General features: G+C 36.9%; 1 long non-coding RNA gene across 1 annotated transcript; it reads left to right on the top strand.

Moving 5' to 3' along the window:
• Positions 1-1,173: 1,173 nt before the first annotated feature.
• On the top strand, positions 1,174-13,003 carry LOC119083490. Its single transcript, XR_005088871.1, has 3 exons — positions 1,174-1,184; positions 11,798-11,800; positions 12,804-13,003. It is a non-coding gene; the product is annotated as an uncharacterized LOC119083490 (long non-coding RNA).
• Positions 13,004-16,711: the final 3,708 nt, after the last annotated feature.

The following is a 16,711-nucleotide window of genomic DNA, read 5'->3' as shown; positions in this document are numbered from 1 at the left end:
TACTAGACAATAAATAAACTTAATTTTACATCACAATTAGTCAGAGCATCACAGTCCGCCGTCATAAAGTTTTTCAATAATTTCACTTTCAAAAACAGTCCTGCCGTTACACCTAGTCACTACATCTTTATGTTCATTGATTAACTTTAGCATCCGTACAACTGGCTGATTCGACAAATATACGGTCGTCACCCTCGGTTCAACCAGTAGCTGCAGAGTAGTCGATATCCTCGAATATAGTCGATATCCTCGAATATAGTCGATATCCTCGAATATAGTCGATATCCTCGAATATAGTCAATATCCTCGAATATAGTCGATATCCTCGAATATATAGTCGATATCCTCGAATATAGTCGATATCCTCGAATATAGTCGATATACTCGAATATAGTCGAAAAAATCGAATATAGTCGAATATAGTCGTTATCCTCGAATTCTGTCGATACACTGGAATATAGTCATATCCTCGAATATAGTCGATATCCTCGAATTTTGTCGATATACTGGTCATCTCGTCATTTTTCAAATAATTTTTTTGACATTAGTTATTACTACAATTCGTTATTTTGGTGGGGTTATTTTGACCGAATACCGCAGAGTAGAATGTCGAAGATCGTAGACGCTCTCATTCCGTATAAAATTCGGTGAAATGATGTCATCCTTGATATTTCCCTTATAAATGTCCAAGGCAAGCACAGCATCTGCAACTGTTCGTCTCTTCTCCAAACTTTGCAAATTCAGCAGCTTACACCGATCCTCGTATGGAGCCAATCTATATGTTGTCGCATTAGTACGACTTTCCAGTAGATATATGACGTATCTCTGAAATGGAGCTGGGCGGGACATATTGCAAGAAGGACAGACGAACGTTGGACCAAAAAGATCATGAACTGGCGACCATATAAAAGACGAGCTATAGGTAGACCACCAGAGAGATGGACAAACGGAATTAAGATTATTGCAGGTACAAACTGGCAGCAAATGGCAACGGATCGTACGAAATGGAAAGAAGTTGGAGAGGCCTACATCCAGCAGTGGATAGAAACAGGCTGAAAAAGAAGAAGATATGACGAATTGTTTCTGTTATGTATGGACTCGATGTCATCAATGTATATCTGTGCAGCTTAGAGGTGAGCGTCGGCGCCAGTCGCGCCGATAGCCGCCGAAAATTTCAGTAAAAAGTCAGCCGCCGCCGGTCAAAATTTTAAATTGTTCAGCCGATTGCGCCGCCGCCGGTAAAAATAAAACACTGCGCCGCCGCTGCGCCGCCGGTTTTTTTTCCCTCATTTTTCGGCCCAAAGTAGAGGTAATTTGGAATGAATGAATTTGGAAAACCAACATATTGCAAGTGTCCAAAATGAGAGCGCATGGTAGACAACTAATACTTGACTAATGATTCGAAAAATCTGTAAAAGTGATGGTATCTTGTGAAAAATGGACTCGTGTGTAAAGTCAACTCCTTCGCTGCGCTCGTATACGTTGATGTTGATAAAAAGAGAAAATAATATTTTGGTAATTCTATATCACCAATTAATAACTGTCAGATTTTTCAACTTTCTTCGTTTTTGACCATGGAAAAGTTTGAAACTAGTGAAGATTTCGAAAAAATCTGGCAAAATAAGTTTGAGTTTCGGCTGGTATGTAGCTGATTGGAAAATCGAAACTTTTTCGGATACTTTATGTACATTTTGGATTTTGAGAACTTGAAACTAGTGGAACATTGGTGGTCTTTTTACATAAAGTTTAATAGAAAGTCAATTACTTATTTTTCCGTCTGTATGTCCAATTTTTCTGGTAACAGCTATTTGAAATTTGAGTAACAACAAGATGAATTAAAAAATGGTTTCTGAGGTATTAGTTTCACTGAGAATGTCTTGAACCGCTTTTTGTCTAAACAAGAAATTGAATATTTAGGAATGGTCTTCAAATGAAAGATTATAAATCTATAGTGAAGCGAAAAAACTTTTCCGAAAAGTAATAACAATTCGCCATATAGCGCCGATTTTTGCGCCGAAATGCGCCGCCGCCGCCGATTAAAAATTGTATTACGCCGAAGCGAACCGCCGAAAAAAAAATTCAGTCGATTCACGCCGCCGTAGATACTCTGAATAATGTTTACAGCCGCCGCCGAACAAAAGTTGAAAACACTCGTAAAAATGCCCCGTTTTTGAGCCTTCCAACAGTGAAACCAATAAATTTTTAGATTTACCTATCGAAAGTGTACGCTTGCTAGCATCGCTATTGAAAACCCTACAAAATGAGCTATCACAACAATAGCTTGAATAAAATTTACCCAGAAGCGATGATTTTTTCACATACAAAATTCTTGAAAATTCCACCTCGGTGAAACTTGGTGCTACACCAAAATGACGGTAAAACATTTTTTTAACTTTTTTAATTTTTGTATGTTCTAGTAGACCCTCTAGATGCCGTACAGAGTGAAAACTCTGCAAAAGCATCTGTAGATTTTTTTTGGTTCGGACCCATAATCCAAGTATCTCGTGTAGCTCGAAAATTTTTGAAAAAGTGACGGTGCAAGCTTATATTGACATATAAAAACAAAATTGCTGATTATTATTGCTAGTGCGAGGGTGAATCGCGGTAGGGCGAAATCAGGAATGACTAAAAAAAATTGAAATCGACACACCCTATCCAGGATGGTATCATCTGTTGAAAAAGACGCCCAAGTCATTCATTTCTTCGACGCGTTCAATCACGTGATCGCCCATTGTGTAATTCGATTGAATGAATGACGAATCGTGTCGGTATGCACTGAATACATAACATTTGTCGTTGTTGAAATGTAGTATATTTCTTTCATTCCAATTCATCACGTTATCGATGTCTCGTTGCATTCTTTGAGTGTCTTCGAGGTCAGAAATAATGGAAGCCAATTTCATATCGTCAGCAAACAGCAAAGTGTGCGCGAATTCCAATACGTCGACCAAGTCATCAATGAAAACGGTGAACATTACTGGTCCCAAAGAACTAGCAGGTGGTACTCCAGATGGTGACTCGTACAATCTGGACTTCGACTTTCCCATTTGAACACAATTCACACGGCCGATCAAATATTGCCACAACCATCTTGCAGTCTTTTTATCAATTCCAAATCTGGCAAATTCGATGATCAACAGCATGATGATCAGTTTGTCGAATGCTGCCTTGTAGTCGCCATAGAATGTATCCAATTGACAGTTGCGTTCGAATGCTTTGTGTGCAAGCGTAGTCTGGCCTAACAAATTCGTTACAAGTGACCTCTTGTCTCTGAACCCATGTTGAGCACTTTTCAATTGCGGCTGGATCATTTTACTGAGTTCACGTTTAACCAACAAACGACATTGCGGTTAATTTGCCCTGTAGTCATCGGATATGTTAACCGAAACAAATATCTACCGCACAGGCAAATGAAATGATTTCCCACCACTCACTCGTTTGAATATGGCAAGAGTTTATGCATCGACAAAATCGCACATTCGAAATACATTTTGAAATAACCCGATAGAATGCAAAACGGATATCATGTGCAAATCAATCACAATTTCTGTGATGTGTGGATTATATCTGGAGAGAGATTGCGGCATAAGTTCCCTTTCCTCTGTTCTATATCAACTCTACCGATAGAGTATGATTCTATATTTCACTGAAAGATGTCGCTGCAACAAACCCGTTGTCAACAGAAAAAAAATATTTTTTTTGGCTCGACGGATTTTAGTCAAGTTAATGGTCATCGTGTAGCACATGACCTCAGGACCCCGGAACAGCAAATTATTTTTTTTGCGATAAGAGTCTCAAAAAAGGATATGATGAAACGATAGCAAACGTTTTTTCAAACTCTTCTCTCCAAGTCGATGAAGGACCAATTCAATAACTGATTACTGTTCTGGACGTAGATTCTCGTAGTATTCGTAACTTGACAATTCTTATGGGATTTTATACATGCAACTGTCAAACTACGATTTCTTGTTGCTACGAATGCTACGAGAATCTACGTCCTGGATACGATGGCTTTTTATTTGACTAAAATCCATTGAGTAAAAAAACTATTTTTTTCTCTTGGCATTCACTTTGTTGCAGCGACACCTTTCAGTGAAATATCGGTAGAGTTGACATCTAATAGAGGAAAGAGATGTGGTGCCGTAATCCCTCTCCTGGGTTGAGAATTTTTGCATTCAGCCCACTGTTATGCATGAAACACAATTGTATGATTGATTTAGTGATTCCGTGTTTACGTTTTTATTCAAGAACTAATATGTGGGTTATCAGAATTTTAACCAAAAATTTAAAGAAAATGTCGGTGTTTTAGTGTTGTTTCAGCTCCAGTTCAAAATTTAAATTGTTCGTTTTTCCTCCAACTGCAGTGGACGTTGGTGAAATTTACAAAATAAAGCTGATTATACGTCATTAAACCATTGCCACAGGCGTGCATGTAATTATTACATCGTATAAGGGCATATAATAAGTCTTGTTTCAATGAGAGGACCAAAACATGACAGTTAAAGTTTCCGCAGACAGTTCAAAAAAACTCGAATGAACGTTTTTGTAGGCCAAAATTATTTTTATTAACGATCAAGATAACTCAAGAAATTATTATATCTACCAGTTGACAGTTCTAGTGAGGAATTCTTTTAAAAAACAGAAGACCGAAATCGGACGCATTTTCTATTGGAATTTTTTTATATGTGCCCAGAAGCCAAAACCACTTTCAAAAAAAAATTCTTCGAAGCTTGTGTGCATGGCTAGTGTGCGGTGATCAAAAACCGAAAACTTGCACTTCTCTTACAAACATTTCTTCAGTTACACGAGCCATACAGGGTCGTATGAGGTGTCATTAGAAAGGTTTTTATTGCATGTTGTTCCGGGGCAAATAGGATCTTATTCGGCTTAAAATTCATCCACACTGTGACCACACCTTTTTCTTAAAGAAATTTTCGAGGTACACGAAAGGTACATGGTCGTGTGGGGTGTCATTTGAAAGGTAATTGCATGTAACTTCAGGTAACAAACCATTTGATTACTGTGGGTGAAAAACCAATTTAGTAAGCAAGAATAGATATTACTGTCAATAGTTTCGAATGCACGTTTAAGGTCCAAGAATATAGCCAAAATGTTATCGCCACTTTCCCGAATATCACTCCATTTATTGAGTACTAAATTCAACGCCGTTTCACATGAGTGACACTCACAGTAGCCAGATCATGAGCACGCGTTAGCATAGGGCCCGTGACGCAGGTCCTATCACTAGAAAAAATTTCAAAAAAAATTCTTTGTCGTAGACTGCGGAACCATATATACAGCAAATTTTGAAGTTCTACGATTCAAATCCAAACGACTCCAAATGATTTTTTGGTAAAATTTTTCTTCTAAAATTTTTTTGGCGTAATTTTTGCTTTGACTATTTTTGCGTACACAAATCGTTTTCAAATCGTGAGGCATTGAGTCTTCCAACGATTGGTTAACAATTCGGCACACCTGTTCAATGTGCAGCTACAACTGCGAAAACAACGTCGCTCTGGCATGGTAAAAATTATTGTAATAAATATATTAGGTTATTCTTAGCCGAAGTCAGCCGTTCAAAATAAACAAAATCACAGTTAGACTAAGACCCATACCTCCATATGTAACAGTAGAAATTTTCAACAGAAAAACAAAGTTTTCTTGAGCAGACACACCCGAAAGATTTTGAATTTGCACGAAAATTACTCGTATCATATCCCTTTATGATTTCTATAGCCTGAAAACTGGTTTTTCAGGATCTATGGACTACCAGAGTTTTTCGCGCTCCATAAAACTACCACCATAAGTTTCAATCCAATCACCTTAAAACGAATCCACACAAGGCCAAATTGTAGCCTAAATATGTGCGCAAAAATAATATATTCTCAATGGTCCACATCCTTTCTGGAATAGTGGGACCATCGTTTTGTGTCAAAATGTGATGGTGTTGTGGTGGTGTAATCTACCACGAGAAAAAACAATAGTTCACGAAAATTGACACAAATTCTGAGTTTACTTCACAATAATATATCATTGTTCCCTTGACTGTAAGTCACGGGTCATACAACAGAAAATACACCGTACGATCACTATGATTAAAGCTGTATAGTAATGTAATTATAAACGTTAACACGATAACTTGAGTAAATCTCAACTTCTAAATATATTTTTGTGGCCATTAAAATTACATTTGAGTGAAATAAATCAATAAATCATTACCAATTAAAAAACTATTGAAAAGTTCAGACATTCAAGGGATCTGATGCACCCAACAGGTGGGACCTTGTTGCTCAAATCCACCACTTCTTGACACAACACAATAGTCTTACGTTTTCCAGAAATGACGCGGATACAAAGTTTTCATCGAAAATATATCATTTTTTCGCACAGACGAACAGCACATAGAATTCCACTAATACGAATATAATGTGAAAACTTCAAAGTCCGTTATTATTTGAACAAATTTATAACGTTTTCACCGACATCTGATGTTAGGTTTCAAAACTAGCTAAATTCTTTCGTCACGAAAACTAGTATGAGCTTTTTGAAACTTTCCGATGTTAGAATACATACACTGTAAAGTAGTTTAGAATTTTCACAGTTGAAATTCAAATATCTTTATACACGCCGCTACTATACACGTTGTATCCTCCATATCCACTGCAACAACAATTTTATTTTCTGAAATATTTTTCATTAATTTATCACATGCGTTGCATAGCTTTCGTATCGCAACAAGTCTCGTACAATATAACCAATTCGTCAATCCGTTAATTGATTTTCCATTGTTTGTGGAAAAATAAAATTTCAAATTAAAATATGACCAACAGAGCAATAACACATTCTGCTTGGTTTCAGCTTATTAAATTTTGTGTGTGTGTGTGGGTCTGACACACCTTCAAACGAGGAAAACATTTATGCGAAATAATATTCCCCGTCGCTATGGAATATGTTTTTGCTCCAGGATATTGAATATTTCTTAATTAGTAGTTTATTAACTTTGTTGCATATTATACGGTGCATTGTATGTGCAAGTATAAATTTGTTACGTCCAGGTGAGCACAGGGCCGGTTTAAGAATCACTCTAACTTCCAGGGTCCTGACAGTGTCTATGTCCTGACATGAAAGTGCGGGAAAACACGAAAAGTAAGAAAATACGCATTTTGCTTGCTTCGCCAATAGCTGCTGTTTTATGAAAAAACTAGATTTTCTTAAAAATTAAATATTTTGTTGTGTCTCGTCATTTGACTTATTGTAGACGATTTTTAAGCGAAAATATCCATAGATGTGCTTGAAAAGCTAGTGAAACACTGTCGGAAAACAGCGGGAAACAGGCAAATACACCGACTGTTTTGAAACCCACAACAAACAAAGTTATGAGTTTCACGCTGTTTACATCTGTTTTGCGTGTCCACCTATCTTTCAAGCACGTAGTCGCGCTTTAACTGGAAGTGCTCTAAAACAGTGACAGAAGTTTGGAGTCAAGTTCCCGGAACAGTGTTTTCGTTTTTTTTTTTGCCTGTTTTTCACAAGTTTTTCAAGCATTTCAAAAATTGTGACAATTGTGTGTGGCGATGTGTCATAGTAAAGGGATTGATGAGACATAACAAAATATTTAATTTTTAAGAAAATCTAGTTTGTGCAACAGAGCTATATGAAAGGAGCAATAAAGCAAGCAAGAAAAACTGCATATTTTCCTGTTTTCCTGCACCTTCCTAGTCCATGATGCCAGATGCTTCATAGACCTTATTTAGACTTGAAATAACATTATGGTTCTGAAAGAGACAATTGCCTTCACGAGAACTAAAAACAGCCAATGATTTTCGGGCGCAGCACCACTTCCATTTACCCATTCGGATCCTGACGCAACAGTTTGAGTTTCAACGAAATTTTCCATGAAAACAATTTTAAACTATTTTCCAAACATGAAAACCATAACAGGAATGTGACTAATAATGCGTTACAACCGGATGCACTTTCATTTAGATTCAATTACAAATTGGTATACACAACCGATGTAATTAAAGTTGAAGCAGCCAAATTTCCCGTAAATACAGCATCTAATTACATGACTTTCCCGAGAGGGTCTTTTTTACCATGTTGTGCTTACAGCATTTCATTCGCAATTAAAATTTATTTATTCCAAGCTCAAGTTCCGCTGCCGCACTAATTATGTCACCTAATTAACGTGCAAAAAATATTCTAGACACACACTCATATGCCTGGTATTCTTCTTCTTCTTAGTATTCTCAGCAACGACATTTCGTTCTTGAATGCGAACGTGTTTGTATAAACATTTATTTAAAAAAAAAAAAGATACGCAACAGGCGCACACGCTTTTTTCTTTCAATTTAAATTCGATTATATCAAATCTTTAATATAGCTGTGAACGATAGAAATCAATTTTTATAAAATCCAATCTCAGATTTCCGCATGAACGCCTTTGTGCAAACACAAAAAGCTGCTATGTTTTCACACAATTTATAAAAAGGAATGACTAAGTGTGACGAATATTTTTAAATACCAATCGTTGCGTGCTGAAGGGAACAAGTATTCATCCTTCCTTATAATCATACATGTAACCCCCTTGTGTTCGCTTTTTTTTGTCGTTGTATATTTTCTTGTTTGTATCATTCATGCTGCCGTACGATTAATGTACATTAGAATTCAGTCTTCTAAGTTTAAGCACTAACAAACAGTGACAAAATGAGCTTGTATGGATAATCCCGTTATAAACTTCACATAAAAAATTGCTTATTTGTTGACACACGTTTTCTTGCCGATTACTATAACATATCGCTTATAGCTAAGTAATAAGCTGAGTAATTGATTTTTATTTAAAAGCACGGATAAGGTGAGATCAGCTCGAAACCAGACCAGAAATTAATGAAATCCTGAATTGATCTACAATAGCCCGACGTGAAAAGTCGACCTAAATAATTCGGTTTGTTTCAGCATGACCTTGAACTGAGGTACGGATAAACTAGAAAATGCTTTGTCAACCAAAAAATTCATCGAAAAATTTCATGATGAAACAGAATGAAAGTTTACTTTCATTTCGCTTATGATTCGCTATACTTGTGCATGCGACCGGGTATGACTAACTACTTGAGAAAGTTGTTTCTTTGCAACTGTCGCCGTTGCCTGATGTTGGCAAAAATCATTCTTTAAAACTCTTGAAGAGTTATGAAATTGCATTGCACCATAGAGCATAACTCTACGCATTGCACTATCTCTCAGATCGAAACAGTGGCAGAGTCCATGTCGCTAATTAAAAGATTCATAATGTCATAAAATTGTTAGCAAGTCGTTTCAGTTCACGCGGTAAAGGTACCTTCTTTTTTCTAAACTTACCGGATATCTGGTCGTTTTAACGCTTAGTGTTTGACATTTACTTTATGATGTGAGCGTTATTTTGTCAAACTGTCAGTTGTAAATATTTAAATTTTTGGCGCACTTATGACGTAAGTTTCGTAGACAGTCACCAGCCAACTGATGATATAAAAACTTTCAACAGATTCATATTAAATCTATTACTTCCTTCAGAATACCATTTTCTTGGTAAAAGACCACATTAGCCAGAGCATTATCACTTATTTCGTAGTTGTTTCCATTACAGATGAAGTCAATCTAAGAATTTCGTTCTGAAATTGACTTGTGATTTAAGTACTTAGAGTAATAATTCAACTAGTCACATTGCAGCGAAGTACAGAGACAAGAACATTAATATCATTCGTGAGTGTTCTGCAATTTCAATTCTAAAAATGTAAACTTAATTATGTCGTTTTTTCCCGACGAATGAATAAAAGAGAATGAGCTCCCTTTTATATCGGAATAAAGGGAGGAAATGTATTCGAATTCTGTTGGTAATTTGATTTTTATAGGTAGGCATTTCAAATGTAAACGGGAAAAAAATATTTTCATGCGTGCGTTGCGTTTTGCCTTATTTTCTCCACTCAATAGGACATGAGAAAATTGAGTTTTCTTGACGACTGGTCCAATGACATTTCTAGTTAGAAAAGTGCAGCAAATAGAACTTTTCTCATTCGAACTTCGAACTGTCAATTTGTTTATCTTGTCGAAAATGATATGGCGAATCGATGTTTTCGTTTCGAGGGGAAAAACGGCAAAACACAACATGCACCAACGCACTTCAAGCAAAAGTGCTATTAATGACAGCTGTACTATTTTGTATGAAATTTTATCCCCACTCTTTTTACAGTGTAAAAGTTTGTATGGAGCACTTTAAAGTTTCAGTACACTATTTAGAGTATCACTTTTGCTTGAAGTGCGTTGCATGCACTCATGAAAAACATTGTGTTCATCTCTGGGAGAAGAGAAATAGGAAATTTCGACTCGAGCGAAATTGCGGAACTCGTTTCAATCTGGCCGCAAATGTCGCTCTTGTTGAAAATATGAGTCTCCCCTCGGTAAACAAAAAACGATTTTCGAAATAATCGTATTGTAAGTAAATTTGATTTTTCTTCCTGTAGTACCAAAACCGTCACATTCACTCACCAAATTTAGTGCCGAAAGAGCAACATTCTCCCCTACTATTTTCTCTCAATTTTCATTCCCGCTTATGTCATTTTCGATCCTATCTTTATTCTTTCCCAAATGTGTCAAGTTGTTGTATGTACGCGAATGTAATGTTTTTAGTGTTTTGTGACAATGCATTCATAAGGATTGCTTTCAGCATTCATACGGACTGCCTTCGGCATTCATTCGGATGTCTTTCGGCATTCCTACAGATTGCTTATTTTTCGACATTTGTGAGAATACATGCACACGGAACGGACTTCTTTAGGCATTCATACGGATTACTTTCGGCATTAATATGGAATGCTTTTGCACCGGTATGTTGTTCAGTTTTGTTCGGAATGTGACTTTGGTACTCCAGGAAGAAAAATAGTATACAAACCACGGATCAAAAAGGTGTGTTTTAGACCCAGGTGGTGAAAACGTCCAGGGATGGAGCGACGCGAAGCGGATCCTTGGTATGTAACATACTATTTCGACAGAACATTTTGATAGACAACAACAGACGATAGAAAATAAGAAAATTCGCATTCCGCATACGAATTCACCACACAATCGTCAACCTACAAATAACAAATGTCGACGCAAAAGTGCTACACCGACCATGTCCAATGGACATTGTCCATCGATACACACAATGGAAAGTTCGTCATCGATTGGCCATAATTGAACATTTTGATGACATTATTAATTTCCAGGGATGTAACATATAAACTCGAGATATTCATCAACCGTTACCCAACCCCTCTTGATAATCTTAAGAATATTAATAGTATCGACTGTCAAGATAAAAAAAAGTCAAATCCAATAAATCTCCATCAAAGTGAAATTTATATAATAAATGCTAACTGAGGAGAGCCACACACAGGACATGAGAATATACATACGCATACGTATATACAGCCAAGTATCGCAGAAAATAGTTGCCTATAACACCTATTCAATACCTTGTAAGAGGGAACAATGAATTTGAGAAATTTATTGAAGTACGTGGTAATGAAATTACATTTTCCTTTTGAATTATGGAAGCTGCCACCGAACACAATTACAGTAAGTAGATTTTGAACATAAAATAGGAAGATATTCATTGCTGTAAAATTCATGTTCGTCGTCGTTTGTAGAGTGATGCTGGGATGTACGATTCATCGTACATTATGCTCCGTCTTCTTTTCGGTTTGTTTTGTCAAAGGAATCGTCAATTAGGACACATTTTTATGTCTTAGACTACTCGTTCGGTCGTCAATGTTTTATGTGGCAGTATGTCTAGTCAGGAACATTACTTATCAATTTTCGGTGCACATGTCGAAGGAACTTCGACACATTTCGTAAGATAGCAATACCAGCATCGAATTTAGAGCTTTTCAAGCGGGTACAAAAAAGGTACAAATTTGCTACCAATTTCCAGACATACCAAAGTTGTGTAACACCATCAAAAGTTAAGAAAAGTCCGAGATTTGATATCGCTTTTCGTATTAAATTTCACTCGAATGTGAAGAGTCTCAACAAATATTATTGTGGTCCGGCTTACAGTAAAGCATGTTCGTTAATACTATACTATACTATACCCACGCAAACATTAGAATGAATTACATAACAAATAGAAAGAACAAAATATAGAAAAACAACGAAACATATTCGGTTTTGGTGATATTGTCTTGATGAGGATGATGCTTTACAATTGACGTATATACGTAACATACGTACACGTACGGTTCCCCATATGTACAGATTATACGACATCAATATAATGAAACAAAGTTACAAAATATATAATAAAGTGTTATTTGTGATAGAAAGGTTGGACATAATGTAATGTCTGTCAATAAAAGATTTGAGTCCCAATTAGATTGGATAAGTTTTGTGTGTGTATTCTCGTCTCTATAATCGGATAATATCCCCATCTGCACATATTGAACTATCAATTGTGCGGCGATGGATATAAACAGGATAAAGTATAAAAGGATTGAAATGATGTAAACGTTTTATTGTTCGATTAAGTATTATGATTGATTGTGTAGAGCGTGTGCCCTCCACTTTGTGTTAGATATTCATTAAATTTAGAATCTGCACAAATTGTCTTTTGTTTTGTACAGTACGGGTGTGGTCGGTTCTGCGGAGACTGAGAGAGACCCGTCCACAAAAAAATCGATTGGTCCCAGACCCCTAAAAACACTTTCCAGGCTATGGTCTGAAACAACATCTGAGAGCAGGAATGGGCCAAGAAAACCACCTTTACGACCATCATTTCAATATTTTTGTAATAGTACTTTATTTCATATGTAGTAGGATCCTCGAGCGACAGCGAGAATCCTACTCCATATGAAATACAATGCTTTATTGCATGAGCGAAAACGAGACAACAACATATGACTGTTTTGACAGCGACCTATTAACGTATGAATTAGCGCTCTAGATAAGTAATTTTTCGGGGAATCACACCGCGAATGCAATAAATTATTTTATTGCATTCGCGGTGTGATTACCCGAAAAATTACTTATCTAGAGCGCTAATTCATACATTAATAGTTTGCTGTCAAAACAGTCATATGTTGTTGTCTCGTATTCGCTCATGCAATAAAGCATTGTATTTCATATGGAGTAGGATTCTCGCTGTCGCTCGAGGATCCTACTCCATATGAAATAAAGTACTAATAATTTCTACAACTTGAAGTGAACTCGATAATGTCCAGTGTAGCTGAACGTGAATGGTTATTTTATTTGTACGTGGTGCTCCTCATCAATCATAAACAATGGCTGGTATTCAAAGACTATTCTTATACCTGAGCTATGTTTGAATGTCTTCTATAGACTTCAACTGACTCAAATTAAACAAGCCATTTACACTAAATGCATCACGCCAGAACGAATTTTCAGATATTTTCGTATCGCTTAACTCAGCACTGTAACTTTGTAAAATACGTTTTAAAAAAATCATGTCGATTGAGAGTCTCTTTTCTAGATCCTTCCAAAGAACTCCAATTTTATGAAATTGGACCATTTGATGCAGTATGAGGAGATTTTCGTTCAAATATATCACTTTTTGTAGAGCTTTATGCAGCGCCGTTAAAATGATCAAATTTCATCTTAATTCCTAAAACTCATCAAAACCTTTCCAACGAGCTCGCATGTTAAGAGTGATATCGCCAAAACGTCAGGTGATTTTTTTAACTTTGGGAACAAGCGGTCTCTGATTTTAATGAGTGATAGCTCGTTGGATTCGTCTTTCAATTCTAGGAAACACGTATCTTTCACTTTTTTGAAAAAAAATTTACTTTCTGTGAAAAGTGTTCAAAAGTAAGCACATGTCAGAGGGTACCGAAAACAATAACTCAAGAAAAAATTATTTTAAATTGTTTTGATGTTGTACGAATATCGGCCTTGGAAAGACCTACAGGTAGAGTATACGCACTGGCTGGTATACGCATCAATCGATGTTGGTATCAAAAAATGGTTATTTGTGTACCTGTTTTGGACGATTGATTTTAGGCAATTTCGCGGATTGTAGGCCGAACGAAGTGAGGCTTACAAGCGAACGTGCCTTAAATCAACCGTCCCAAACAGGTGCACATGTAAGTTTTTATGCAGAGGGCCGGAAATCCGAGAAAATTTGAAAAATTGCCCTCATTTTCGGCCCCGAAGCATGAAAAATAGTATGAACGACTCGCGGCAAAAGTAAAACGAGCCGTCAGAACAGTCGGAGCGTTTGCTGCGACTGAGCCCCGTACGAACCCGTACATCTATTGCACACGTGACCCTAGCTCGTCCGTCGCCCTACTCTTACAGTAAGTCTACTGCGCCCGTAAACGTCGGTAAAGTAAAATTCTCATGAAATTTGTACGTCTTAAAAATTGCGCATAGCGCAATTACGAAGCCCCGTACGATGTTCCTTTCAAACGTAACACAAATTTCAAATTGACCTAAAATTTCCTCAGTTCTATATTAACCTATATTTACCTATAAATAAACAATTTACTGATAAATATGCTAGTATATAGCTCAAAATAACTGTCTATACCGTTATATAGCTCAATAAAGCTATATATATTTATATATAGATATCCATATTTGGAATCCTTGAAACACCCCACACACGTAACCACTCACTTCCCACTGATCAGTGACTTTGTAAGTATCATCACCGATTTATATTGATTTTACAAAAATCCAAAATGGCGGCCAACGGCCATTTTGTTAGGAGGTGGAAAGTTGTACGGTTGCTTTACATTCGTTAGTACCTTTCAAACAAAAAAAAAATCATGAAATTCGGTCAAAGTTTACTCGAGATATTAATAAAAAAACACCACCTTCACTGTACGGCCGAGTAGCCACATCAACCACATATAAGCTCACTCCAAGAGACCTATAGCTAACGCTACGGTGAACCGAATTTCATAAACTTTTTTTCCCTGATTGGTACGGTCAATGCCTTTCTAATAAAGCAAAATCCATCAAAATCCGTTCAAACTTGGCCAGCCTACAATCAAAAACGGCTTGCCGCCCTGTGCCTAGTTCACACCGACACTAAATAAATCACGAGTGGGTCATCCAATTTCCATAAACTTTTTTTTTTGTCGATCGGTATTGTAAATACCTTTCATTTGACGTATCACCCACAAGTGTAGCATTTCAATCGCCAGAGATATCTTCGGAAAACGTTAAATCACTTATGGGGCCCCAGCTCGGGAGGGGTCGACCCAAAAACGCCCATCTTCGAACTTAGCCTCACTATTTTGACTATCTTTCAGGAATTTTTTTTTTTGAAATCGGATTTGATTTACTCAAGATATCGACGTGACAGACGGACGGACGGACACAATTTTTATTGCGGATTCGTCATCTATGAACATCTATGATCATGTGATGTGGAACGAATTCAATTGCGGTCGTGAAGGAACACACCTCGCGAGTGCGCTGATGAAGGCGCTAAAACAAATTGTCTTAGACAATCCACAACTCGAACATCTGACATTGTGGTCAGATAGTTGCGTTCCACAGAATAGGAATTCGTACATGTCAGCGGCGCTTCAGCACTTTTTAGGCTCTGACTTTTCTGGAAATGTCACGCAGATCGATCATAAATATTCCGAGGCTGGTCATGGTGAAGTCCAAGAAATGGATAATATGCATAGCGTCACAGAGAAATTCATTCGGCATAAATTTATCTACATTCTTGTGTCATTGATCAAAGAGTTTCGTAAAATCGAAAGTGGAAAGCTGAATTTCAAACTATTGGAAATGACTGATGATGACTACTTCGACTATCAGTCACTGGCACTTGCATCAAATATTCGGTCATTCCATACACAAAAGTTTCGCAGCTACGGTACATGAAAAACCAGTCTCAAATTTCGTACAAATTTGGATTTACTGACAAATTTATTGAAAACAAAATTTTACTGAAGCACAGCTATGACACGTTACCGAAACTCAACCAACTGCAATGTTTGGTATGCCAGAGGATGATAAGCAGTACTATGAAACTGAAATAACAAAATTATTGGAAGTGCGTACATTGAATGGATCAGCCACCGACGAAACAGAAAATATTCCAGCGTTTGATACGGCCGAAATTTTGATGAAATCCAATTCAGTCGTCACAAGGTCAAAGGAAAATATCGGGTCAAATGTTGTCACTGATGTGCGTGCACGTAAACGGCTGAACAAAAACTATTCAGCTGCGTCGATCTCCAATAATAAAAAGGCAGCTACGGCAAAAACCAGCGGCGATGCACAAACGAGCAAAGGAAGATTTGTTATTGATAGCACACGACCTCCGTTAAAGTCCATTGTCATAACCAAATCTTGCACGAAATCAACGGATGAAGATAATGGCAAGAAAAAAAACAAAAATGTGCTATTTCGTCACAACTTAATCCCAATGAAAAAATACCCTCGAAGACTCGAGCATCTCGAACATCCAAAACCACCAATCAAACACGAAAAAAATCCAAGTAACGAGCAGCTTCACATCTGCTAGCAACAAACGCCTTCAATTCAAGAGTGCAAAACTGAATTCGTTTGTTCATAGAAAATTTTGAAACCCGTTTATACAATAACTGAAACAGTTACAGTAACTACACACTAATTTCTTTGCTTATCAGTCGCTTGAATGATCTACAATCGCATTATGCTCTATTCCTGCTAAAGACCTGTTTCACCGTTCCAAAATTGA

This window comes from Bradysia coprophila, unplaced genomic scaffold, assembly GCF_014529535.1.
Source record: "Bradysia coprophila strain Holo2 unplaced genomic scaffold, BU_Bcop_v1 contig_687, whole genome shotgun sequence".
In the NCBI taxonomy this organism is placed as follows: domain Eukaryota; kingdom Metazoa; phylum Arthropoda; class Insecta; order Diptera; family Sciaridae; genus Bradysia; species Bradysia coprophila.
The sequence above is the reverse complement of the archived record's forward strand: the minus strand, read 5'-3'. Positions and strand labels throughout refer to the sequence as shown.